Source organism: Anabrus simplex, chromosome 1 (assembly GCF_040414725.1).
Source record: "Anabrus simplex isolate iqAnaSimp1 chromosome 1, ASM4041472v1, whole genome shotgun sequence".
NCBI classification, from domain to species: domain Eukaryota; kingdom Metazoa; phylum Arthropoda; class Insecta; order Orthoptera; family Tettigoniidae; genus Anabrus; species Anabrus simplex.
This window is the reverse complement of record NC_090265.1, coordinates 490,924,427-490,937,244: the sequence shown is the minus strand read 5'-3', so window position 1 is coordinate 490,937,244 and position 12,818 is coordinate 490,924,427. Positions and strand designations below refer to the sequence as shown.

At 41.3% G+C, this 12,818-nt stretch overlaps 2 protein-coding genes across 2 annotated transcripts in view; one reads left to right on the top strand and one right to left on the bottom strand.

Annotated features, from left to right (window-relative positions):
• The window catches only part of MCU (mitochondrial calcium uniporter), a 431,816-nt gene that overhangs the window by 232,618 nt on the left and 186,380 nt on the right, over positions 1-12,818 (bottom strand). The gene's annotated exons all lie outside the window — the stretch shown is intronic.
• Positions 1-12,818, top strand: part of jv (javelin) — a 66,588-nt gene that overhangs the window by 47,324 nt on the left and 6,446 nt on the right. The window contains exon 2 of the mRNA XM_068225024.1: positions 3,142-3,399. The gene's annotated coding sequence lies outside the window, so the exon portion shown is untranslated. The remainder of the gene's footprint in view (positions 1-3,141; positions 3,400-12,818) is intronic.

Below are 12,818 nucleotides of genomic sequence, written 5' to 3'. Positions count from 1 at the left end.
TAGATCAGGCCTCATCGGTGGCCAGACGTCATTAAATGGCAATAATTTACGTATAACTTATTAAGAATTTGCCGGTCTCATGCTGTACGGCAGGGAGGCTGCATCTTGTTCGGAATAACGCCCCTGTGTTTTGAATTCTACGTAAAACTGGAGGTCCGTGGCTATGATCACGTCCGTCGCGTAAAATTACAAGTACAATTTTTTAATGATCTGTTATGTTTCCCCTGGTTGTTTAAAAGGGTATAATGTAGCTTAGATCATCAACACCAGAGGTTCCCAAGTGTGTTCTGCGGAACCCAAGGGATCTGGCAACAGTCATCAGGAGATTTACAGCTAGGATTTTTTTTTTAATAATTGGCTTTACGTCGCACCGACACAGATAGGTTTTATGACGACGATGGGTGAGGAAACGGCTAGGGATAGGAAGTAAGTGGCAGTGGCCCCTGCATTTGTCTGGCGTGAAAATGGAAAACCACAGAAGACCATCTTCAGGGCTGCCGGCAGTGGATTTCGAGCCCACTATCTCCCGAATGCAAGCTCACAGCTCCGCGCCCCTAACAGCACGGCTATTACGCTCGGTCACAGCTAGGCCATACACTAAACAAATACCATATTAAAAGAACAGTTTTCCCCGACGCAGCTGTGCAATATTGTAGGCGACTATACTGGAGAAAGTTAGGGCTGGAGTGGAATAGGTTCTAGGAGGCACTCACGTTAGTTCCCAAACTGCTGAAGGGTCAGTACAGGAGTTGGTTCCCCAATAAACAACATTTTTCTTAACCGATTAAACAGACAACTGCAGTGAAAAGAACCAGAGAAATTAGTAATACGTTCTGGTGCACTTAAAAATACCGCTCAAATTGACTGTAACATTGCGAGTGTCACGGAGAAAATCAAACATTTCCATCTAACCTCAAATATATGGGTTTGATAGCCATTGGGTCCTCGACAAAACATGATTCAATTTCTTCTGGTGACTAGAGAAGAAGTCCAAATAAGTTTTTCAAATCGTTGTCCAATTTCTGATAACGTATTTATGAATTCAGTAATTAACACAAGGGATTAGTTATTTCTCCAGCACAACTATCCGCGATAGAATCTGCAGCATTTAATTTTAACCTGAGTAGACACTTCAAATATTATGCAAAAAAAAAAAAAGCAAATCATGTAATTAATTTAAGGCCCAAAATTAACCGGAACCAATTCAAGGTCCGTATTTTCAGTTTCAGAACCAACTAGAGAACTCTGAAAAGTTAGTATATCGGAAAAAGTAGATGATGGCAGACCTCACCCTTACATGAGCTGGTCTTCAAGCTGTTTTTTTTAAATCACGAGTTTCTTCTTTTCAGTAAACACTGTCAACTCTATTGAAAATTCTTGTCTGGTGAAGGACGAGGATGTCGATTGACTGATTGTAGTTGTAAAATGTTAGTATCTGGTTGGTGTGTGTGTGTGTGTGTGTTTTTGCAGGTTTTTTGTCTCGAGGCCAACGGAGTATGCCGCAAAACAAACAGTGCTGAAATTACATAAAGATACGTCATTATAACACGTACGGTGAAGATAGCTTTTAGTATCTACCTCCGACGGTACAACATTTACTGGAAATGAGCACCTCACGTCTCACGCATAGTTCACAACGGTTCTGTAGTTTGTCGAATATGTTGATGAACGCAGGTTGCCACAAGGACATAAAAATGACTGTATCTTATCTCGTAATGTTCCCATATGAAGGCATATGGGGCGGGAGGTTAGATCCAGGGATGGGAATGGTAATATGAATTAAGTGATCCTAATTATTGTTGCAGAAGGGCTGTCACTCCAACTTCCTGCATCCATTGTCGTTGCAGTGGCAGGTTTCTAGTAGCAATATTCAGTATTGTCTGATGTTCAGAGCATGTTTGTAATTTCAGTACTGTTTGTTTTGCCACATGCTGTATGTTTGGTTGACAATGCTTTCTAGTCAATGATAAATATCTCCTCTTAGGTTTGAAACAATTTTAATGTAATTTAAGTTCCTCCATTGTTGTGCACGCCTTCTATTTCTGGTACTTTGAGTCAGAATCATTTTTTAAAATTCATCACTACGAGCAATCTTACGTCATGCATTCCTGTTAAGCTTAGGTTAATAACAATGCAATAGATCTTCAACATTGTCGTGTTAAGTACGTAAAATTCACATAACTACGGAAGCGAATGCATGTAAGACTCATTCGAAGATCCGTGAGTAATTTATCAGGCCCAAAGGGATCAGCCATTAAAGAAGTTTGGAAACCGCTCATCAACACCAAACTCAAAACTTTAAACTGAACCTTACAAAGGATCGCCGAGAACCGAACTGAAACTCGATACACCATCTGAATGTGGTATCCTGATATTTTAGGACGTATTCCAACCCCAACCAAATGGAGATTTAACAGTGATCCAATCAGAGGACGCCAGTCGTACCATTTAAAGAACTCTGTCTGGCAGGCAGGCAGGCAGGCAGGCAGGACTCCATTTTAATTGCCTCTATCCGATCAATGCGTAAGAGATTTTTGAGCCAGTCTCAGTGGCTAAAGCGGTGGAAGCGCTGCTTTTCTGAGCCCAAGTTTCCGGGTTCGATTCCGGCTCAGTCCGGAGGTATTTAAAGGTGTTCAAATACAGCAGCTTAGCGTCAGTAAATATACCGGCACATAATAGTTTCAACGGAACAAAATTCTGGCCCTTCATGATCCACGAAAACCGTACAAGTAGGTAGCCTAGTTGCTTGTTGTTGTTGCTTGTTGTTTTAAGGGCTGTAACATCGAAAGTCATCGGCCCAGTAGTCTAGTAAGCGGGACTTAAGATCAATAACATTATTATTATTATTATTATTATTATTATTATTATTATTATTATTATTATTATTATTATTTATAACAGAGATGTGCGACACGAAAAGCCACGCCTCAGTGATTCGAATTCTACGTAAAAAAAGGTCCTGGGCAACAATTACTATATCAACAGTCAAGTAAAGCTACATGCTCTGCTTGCCTTCTGTTCCTCAGTCCAAAATATATTTACCTTCCAGGTTACAGCCGGTTTTGTTAATGGTATCGTTGAACTCTACAGAGATAATATTGTTTGTGCAATGTGAAGTACTGTAGTGTGTTCTCTTTGCAGGCGATGCTCTCAGAACCGGTGCTCGGGTCATCACCACCAGCAGCGCCAGTACGCCACGCTTGCCGCCCCCACCCGCCGTGTTGCCCCGCCCCCCACCTACCTGCAGCCTCACGTCAGCGTGCGAGCAGGCCGCTCTCTGGAGGCTATCAGTGAGGAGATAGTGAGCGAGCTACGCACACACTCCGCGCGTCGTCGCAGGCAGCTCATACCACGCGCCAAGCTGGTGCAGCGCCGATCTGCACTAGATCTCAATAAAAGGTGCGTAGCATTGCACTTCTACCCTCATGTTCCAAAGATGCGCATTCATGATAGTATCTGAACGGGTAAGGAATTTTATTGACGTCTGCTTAATTCCTTTCAACTCGGAGACTGGGTATGTGTATTGTTCCCAACACACTCCCCTTCATACAAACACAACACACCACACTACAGTGCCAACAACCAATAACGAACAATAAAGTCGTCTAACTACAAAAACACTCAACAGTGGAAACATCCCTCCATATAGGTTGACATTAGGAAGGGCATCCGATCGTGAAACAGTTAAATCCACATCTGCGGCACAGTTCGTACCCACGACCTCATCAGGGTGTGGGGAAATAATAATAATAATAATAATAATAATAATAATAATAATAATAATAATAATAATAATAATATCAGAGAGAGTTGACAACGCGGTAGGTAAGCTGTAAGCTTGTATTCAGGAGATAATACGCGCGGTCTCCCGCCGTCGTCAGCCCACAATATTTTCCGTGGTATCTCATTTTCATACCAGATAAGGCCACGCTCGCTACCCTCCCAGTTTCAGCCTTTTCTTATCCCAGTGACTTCGGAAGCCCAATTGTGTAGTGCGGAGTTAAAGGTTAGAAAAAGATAAATTAATTAAAAATAAACCCCCCCCCCACACACAGTGCACAATCAGCTAAGGAGCCTAGTTGGTAAAGCGTTTATCTGTTCTGCTGAAGATTGGCGGTTCGATTCGAGGCACAATCAACTGATTATTCGGACTGAGTAATGAGGATAGATAACACGGCTCGTAAGGGAAGATCTGTCGAAGCATATTTATATGTGAAGAGTGATGTGTGTTGATCAACTGCGAACCAAGCAGAAATAACAATAACACTCATGGCGCTACAGCCCAGGTGGTCATTGGCCTACCAAGCGATCGCTGCTTAGTTCGAAGGCCTGAATATTACCACGATGAATGGTCAGAGCAACGAATCTTCTCGGCCGTTATTGCTGGCTTTAGAACGGGACCGCCACCTCACTTGTTTTCACGCAGGCTGAGTGGACCTCGAACCAGTCCTCATATCCAGGTAAAAATCCTTGACTGACCGGGCAAGTTAAAGAATCCTTTTCACGATAATTTCGAAAAAAATCCGGTGTAGCAATTCAAGTACAATACGAGTATTATTACTGTATTATTATTTAGGTCGTAAAGTGGAGTGAGTTAATTTCGTTACCCACGGGGTAGATACGGAGCAAGGCAGGACACAGGCTTCCTTTTAAACTTGAGAATATACTCAAGTTAGGCAACCCTTTACACGTTAATATAATTAAGATGTTATTTACTTCCCCAAGGGCCGAGAATGAGGGTAATACAGGCCGGCCACTTATCTTGTTGCCGCCAAGACAATCCAGAGCACTCAAGACGAAGGAAAGACGGTTCCTTGCCGTCAACAAGGGAGGCAAGAAGTCTCATGTTCATAAACTGAAAAGGATAAAACTCAATAAGAGAGACTGATGATGGATTAGAAGCCAAGCGCTTAGAGCCAAGAGGGCTGACAGACAGCGGAAGATGACAACCTCCCGAAAGAGAAAGAACGGTATCGATTATTTATACTGCCATAGAGGGCCGTAAACTTGTGGTGAAAACACTCCACATGGAGTGAAACCTAAAATTAGAATTTACAGCATCAAAAATATTTTCTGATTCTTATCTGCCGGATTCCGTCACGTAGATAGACAAAGAAACTCGTAGAGGAAGATCTCATTAAGATGTCTATGCGTGTTGTGCTCTGGTCAAATAGAAGTGTAACAGGAATAACGATAGCGAAAAAATTATATCGACAAAACGAATACATTTCTCATTGGGTGATCCTGATTTAAGTACGTCGTTCAATAATAAGGTGACGTGTGTACTGTGTTCCTCCTGATCGCATCCCAATTTTCCGTCAAACCACAGCAAGTGCATGCCCCTCACACAGATTCTTTAATGATGACTGAGTGATTAAAATATCCGGATAACGTTTTAAAATTCTGATATTCGATTCTCTTTCCTACAATTCGCTATTTATATTTTTCTTGATAACAGCCAAGATGATTCATCGTGCTGGCCAACTGTCACCTCGTAATCTGCAGGCCTTTCGGATGAACAGCGGTCGTTTTGTAAGGCTGTAGTGTCAAGTGGGTTTTTCATTTTTCTTCAGTTGGGCTATTCAATTCTTTGAGAACTGGTGATGACTGAAAAAGCATACGGTACTAGTTATTGATGTAGAAAGAAAATCGATTTTCACTCGAAATTTGACGTCAAATTAAAACTAATATTCCAACAATGACTTAGTTACACGCAAGGGATATGTCGAGATGAGTGGCTCAGCCGGTTGAAGCGCCGCCCTTCTGCTTTAAGAGGAAGTACAATCGGACAACCATCCAACCGAGGGTAAAGGAAGATAATAAATCGAAAGATGAAGGTATCGGGAAAAGAAAGGGGAGGATTACGAAGGTCGCGAAAATGAGACTCCCTAGGCAGAAATCTAATGCCGCTGGGTTTGGAAGTAAACACGAGTTGACCAAAGGAGACCAGATAGGAAAGATGAAAGTGAGGGAACTGGTACAAATAAGTGCAATCAATGCTAGCTGGTGATTATTCTTTTAAGAGAAAGTACATTTTCTGATTCAGGAAGTCAAATCGACTGTATCGCTATTGGCCTATCCAAGGCTTTTGATATGGTAGATCATGGGAGATAAGGGCTATTGGACTAGACAAAAGAATGGTCAAATGGGTGGCTACATTTCTAGACAATAGAACTCGGAGAATTAGAGTAGGTGACGTATTATCTGATCTTGTAACGATTAATGTGTGTATGGGGGGGGGGGTCCCGCAGGGCAGTATTTTGGAACTTTATTGTTAGTTACAAGCTGCTTTACGTCGCACCGACACAGATAGGTCTTATGGCGACGATGGGATAGGAAAGGACTAGGAGTGGGAAGGAAGCGGCCGTGGCCTTTATTAAGGTACAGCCGCAGCATTTGCCTGGTGTGAAGATGGGTAACCACGGAAAACCATCTTCAGGGCTGCTAACAGTGGGGTTCGAACCCACTATCTCCCGAATACGGGATACTGGCCGCTGTCGCCCAGGTGGCAGATTCCCGGTCAGTTCTTTTCCTAGTATTTTCTTATATGATTTTAACCATCTCCCTTCATTAATTATTCCACAGCCTTACTCCTCATCCTATAAATAAATATTTGGCCCAATTTGTCGTTTTGAATTTCAAGTTTATTTTCATATCGTGATCTTTCCTACCTTTAAAAGCTCCGCTCAAGCTTATTCGTCTACTAATGTCATTCCACGCCATATCTCCACTGACAGTTCGGAACATACCACTTAGCAACTATGGCCTTAATTAAGATACAACCCCGTCATTTGCTTGGTGTGAATATGGGTAACCACGGAAAACCATTTTCATGTTTGCTGACAGTAGAGTTCGAGCCCACTATCTCCCGAATGCAAGCTTACAGCTATACTACCGATACCATACAGTCTACTCGCTCTCACAATGCTGGATATGAAGAGTGTTGGAAGTAACACTTTACCTCATTTCCTTGGTTTGGGTTCATTTGCCTAATGTTAGTGTAACAATACTACACGATGAGATAATGAAGGGTATTCTTCCTCAATCGTAACGCAGGATGTAGGGAGATTGCGGAAATGGACAACTCGTGGAACTCGTTAAGAAAGGAAGTGGCCTTATGCTGCCTTAACTATGGCGGAATTTAAACATCATTCTAACAATTACTTTTATGCTGATGTAAAAGGCGTTTCGTACTACCCTCAGGAGTGAAAAACCGAGTGAGTTGGCCGTGCGGTTAAGCTTTCCCATGTTTTTATCAGGCAAATGCTGGGACTGTACCTTAATTAAGGCCACAGGCGCTTCCTTCCCAGTCCTAGACCTTTGCCATCCTTGCGATGCCGAAAACCTTCGACGTTTTAGTGCGGCGTTAAACCACTAGGAAAAAATGAATCAGATCTCCTAATTTAAAATGAAGTAGTCATTATTTCGTTGACTCGACGATTAGGAAAAAATAAAAACCTAACAAAGAGTCCAGGTAAAAATGCAGTATATGAGGATATAAATTCGTTAAGTAGGTTGCTGTAAAGAATAATTACTTTTATATTTGGATTTCACGGCTCAAAGTGTTCTGATTATACAGACCGAAATGGCAAAGTGGTAAGGGTCCTAACGCTGTATTTAGAACTGGTGACAGTAGGGTTCGAAACCGCCATCTCCCCATTTTCAGTCCAAGTAAATACCGGGTCTGCACCTTGATTAAGGCCATGATCGATACTTTCTTAGTCGTAGGCCTTTCCCGTTACAGAGTCACAGAAAATACACGGCTTTTAAATTAAAATGCTGCCGAGTGCAGAGACCCATTTGCGAGCGAGCTCTTCCCGGTCAACACAGTGAGTGGCCTCGGAGCAGACTGTTCCGCAGGTGTCAGCACTCAGCCCACTTAGCGGCTGGGGCCGTTGTGCTGAGCGGGAGCTCACTATGAGGTATCTGTAGACGGCAGTGTTTTAATTTAAATTTGTCGTTAAACAAAGTATATTTCTTCTTCTTCTGATGTCTCCTCACAGAAGGTTGGCGACCATTATGAAGTAATTTTTCCTATTTTGCACTTCCCGTTGCTGTGCCTCGGACGTCGAACCACTGTTGCAGGTTCCGCACAGATCCTCATTTACCCTCTAAGGTGCCTTATAACAGACTAGATGCGTTATTTCGGACGACGTGATTGAAATAGGCCACTTCACTGTGTTTTGCGACTTCACATGATTTACCGGCACGATGGGATACCTCCCCGTAATGGTAAAAATAAAAATGATATTTAAGGAATATATTAAGGTCGATTCACAGATTCACACATCTCCGAGACGTAAAGGCGCCATCCCTGACGTGACGACGTGTTCCGACAAATTAAAATATCGTCGCCTTGTAAACGAAGTGATGAGTTCCAACATTCCCGATGACGGCATTCGCCGTGGCGTTCAATGCTTCTCCATGATCCGTGCCGGCAAAACGTATTTGCTCGCCAACGATATACGGACGTGATTTCTCTCTTCCTGCCTTCGTGCTTCTCTCTTTTCTTCCAGTGCTGTGGTTATCTGTGTGCGTTTAGTAGAATTTGGGTAGAATTCGCATCAGTAACATGACAAATACCTTAATATCCAGGAAAATTCATGATTTCAACTTCATTTTTCTCTGTTGTTGCAAATACACATTTTTTTAAAAAAAATCGTAAATTTTACGTTTGCGCTTTTTACAAAATACTGGCCTTGTGTACATTCATGATAATGAAAATTTATCATGAATATGAACCCTTTTTATTTCAGCGACGTACCTACTTTATTTTAATATATAACTTAAATAGACCTAGCATAAGTGTATACCAGTCCTTCCTTCGGTACACTTGCAGCTCTCTATAACATTTTAATCCTGTGCGTTTTCATATAGGTTGAACCCATTGTTCCTTCGTTTCTTATTCCTCTTCATCCAAGATTATAGCTGTCCCGACAGTTTGTCATGGAACACCCAACTACCGAGTTTTCTGCGCGGCACTGAAGTGTGGGAACAGACGTGAAAAATTCATATCGGAAAGGACGGATACGGAAAAGAAAAGCAACGTCACGTCCCGGAGATGTGTGAATCGGTCTTAAGTGCCATTAGAAATTTAAAACATGTTACAAGAACGTCTGCCTTCTTCCACGCGGCGCACAACAATGCAAAGGCATCTCAAATTTTCAATAAGATTAACATTTATACACAACCCAGGCATAGTTTTAAGCTTTCTATGCCCGTATTGCTACTTGCCAACTTCCGTGATGCAATCAGTTGGCGGGTGTCTTGTTTCCTTCAGGCCCGGTTTCACAGTTTGAGTTTAAGCCGAAGCTTTAGTAAGCCACGCACGCCGCTTAAGCAAGGCTTACTCATTGGCTTAAACACTACGAGTTTCACAGTAGGGGGACCATGTGCAGCTTTACTAAGCTGAACATCTCCGAAGTTGGTAATGCTTGCGCATGCGCAATGATTCAGTTCTCATCTTTGTTTACATCCGTACTAGAGTATTCTAAGTTCCTTGACATCCGTAGCCTATGATTGATTGACTTGTAGGTTATACATCGTTTATCAGCCAAGATAATTTAGAAGAATGAACGGAAAATGTGATTCCAATAATAGTAACAAAAATAAAGTTTAAAAAAAGGTCACTCGCCCGTCCTGCTGACACGTACTACCACTACAGTCTAAAATGGCCATAACTTCTGAACCATTCATGCAAATAATGTCCTGACAAGGTTATTGTAATCCTTATAAAATACTGGAGGAGGTCAAGAATTTATTTCGATGAGGAATTCGAGGATAATATCGAAATATTTATTTAATGTTACGGAGTTATATTTTTTACCGCTGAGTATAGCATAAAATCGCTTCTAGAGGGCAAACGGTTGGAAATAGGTATATACCATCCCGGACTTTTTTGTAGAGGTTTCTGTGCTCTACAATTCGTACACTTACACTTGGGGTCTATCGTTGATGGTTCACGCAGCGTAAGCCAAGAAAGCAAGTGACCGACCGACATTTTTGTCTCTTTTACTGTATATCGGAACACGGAAACTGTATTATTTCACGAACCTCGAAATATATTCAGAAATATAAGTTATTTAATCTTAATGTTATTGGTTTTACGTCCCACTAACTATGAATTTGAGCACCTTCACCACAGGACTGAGACAGGATCGAACCTGCCAAGTTGGGCTATAAGAAGGCCAGCGCTCTACCATCCGAACTGAGTCCTTAGCTTAAACCTCAGTTTCATACAGCTTAAGCCAGTCACAGATAAGCTCGGCTTACCACTTGCACTCCCCACTGTGAAACTCGTCCAGAGTTTAAGCTCCCGCTTAAGCCCGATCCAAGGCTTAAGCGTATACTGTGAAACCGGGCCTCAAGGCACCAGGTTCGATCTTGGCCGCGGAGAGCGGTATTTCAGAGAAACGCAGATTTCCACTTCGAAAAAACTCCTTCAGGGGAAAATACAGATATTGTGGAGTCTCTTAAGAAACACTGCTATTAAAGGAAGGTTACGGACATAATATCATCACTAGTCGACTTGGGCATAGTGGTTTCAACTGACTGACGCAGGGTCGTTTCGCTCGAATGTACGCTAGTGATTTAATGTCTCACTAACACATTGGAAGTTTTTGGAAACGCAAGGATGAGAAAGGGCTGAAAAAAAAAGCGGCCGTGGCCTTAAAAAGGTACCTGGTGTGAAAATTAAATACAGAAACCCATCTACAGGGCCGCCGACGTTGGGATTCGAACCCACAATCTTCCGAATACAAGCTTACAGCTACGTGACTCTAATCGCACGGCCAACTCGCTCGATGTGTCTGCTGTTGGTTCGAGTACGGACATGGGATGCAATGTTTGTATTCTAGTTCGTTGTAAGTTAATTTTGTAGGCACATCTCCTAGTGGTAATGTAACATCAGTAAAGATTGAAGAAAACAAATTAGGGGTGACTGTACAAAAAAAATCACAAGTGGTTGTGTGCGCTTTATAAGTGCATACTGTTTATAATTCCACGAAAAACCGGTGTGAGACTGATGTCCGTGACTCCCATACCCATTCTGTAATAATAATAATAATAATAATAATAATAATAATAATAATAATAATAATAATAATAATAATAATAATAATAATAATACAATAAGAAGACTGTTGAATATATCAAGGGGATCAGTATCTGCCACTGGGCATTTTCATTAAAAAACCTTGAAGTTTGTTTTATTATCAACGATATTAAATTCAAGCAGCAACCTAGAGGTAACTGGATTTTATTTCTAATATTCGCGAGGTTGTGGTGAACAATATTCTTCTTCTCATAGATATTCATAAATAGCAATGCTTGTGAAATAATTTAAAGAGATGTTAGAGAGTCTGAGCAGGAGATCTTTTAAATGGAAACATAAATCCTTCTGCTGCTGGCAGGATGAGAGAAATAGATGAAAATGGCATCTTAATATTAAACATTTTCTTTATATGCGCTCTCCTTTTTTTAAAATCTCTCGGTACTTGTTAAAAAATGAAAGCTGCTCCCATTTCAAGCATGCTTTCATATTACTCATGAAAAGTGATATTTCAAACCGTCCAAAGGTGTACCAAGACTGAAAAATTTCTCGCATGTGATGACGAGGAAGGAGAAAGATAACCTAATATTCCTTCACTTATACCCAAGGCAAAATTACTGTAATCTGATAGATGTTATTTCTCTACTGCGCTGAACGACGCCATGAGTAAATAATGCTACAAATCACTGCTACAACCAATCAGTAGCCATGACACCCCATGGAAAGAAAAACCTCATTTCGTTGTCGTAATTAAAAGATGAAGCCATGTGAAAAGCGCAAAACGAAACCTTGAAAACAGATCAGGAATGATACAATAAGTAAAGGGTTATATCTTTTATAAAATGTTTTCGCTGCATCCTGTTTTTTAAATCCTTTACATCGCACTGACAAAGATATTTCTTATGGAGACGATGGGACAGAAAAGAGCTAGGAGAGGGAAGGAAGCGATCGTGGCCTTAATTAAGGTACATCCCCAATATTTGCCTGGTGTGTAAATGGGAAACCACGGAAAACCATCTTCAGGGCATATCATCCTGTTTACGATAATCCAATAAATCTTGGGCAAACCGCTAGTTGTTTTTCTATACATAAGTACGCCCACAAAATGGGTACAATAAATATCATCGTTATAGGGACTTGATGGTGATGATGATTATGATGATACGTATAATATAGTTTCGAATGGCTATCACAGCTGGATGTATTTATTAGTCACACCCTCCGAAAGGTGGGTAGAATCTGCCTTGTATGGGAAACTGCGTGTGGTTTTGTGTCTTGTACGTGAGTTGAAAGGATGTTGGGGATAACACAAATACTCAGTATCCGAACCAAGGGAATCAAATGCTTACGATTAAAATCCCAAGACCCAAGTGGGAATTGAACCTGACGTCATATTTACGAAGGAAGCTTTGTGTACTTTATTTCTAAGCATACATTTTCGAACGTTGTTATTGAGGAGTATAACAATGTCCATAGATGTTGATATTTCATGTTGCCTACATTGAGCTACATCCATCTCTGTGTTGCACGGTCTCTTCTACAGAACCACATTTTCTACACTTATCAATATCATCATGGTCATCAGCGATGTGTTTCCTAATCATAATGATGACTGCTGTATGGAGGAGGCAAATACAGAGAGGTTATCGACCCGGAAGTATTTACCATAGTTCTCGTAGAAACCACTTACTCCTCGATAGCCTTCATGAAACCAGGGGTTTCTCCAAAGAAGTGATCAAAGACACTCGCATTATTATCACTGTTTTTT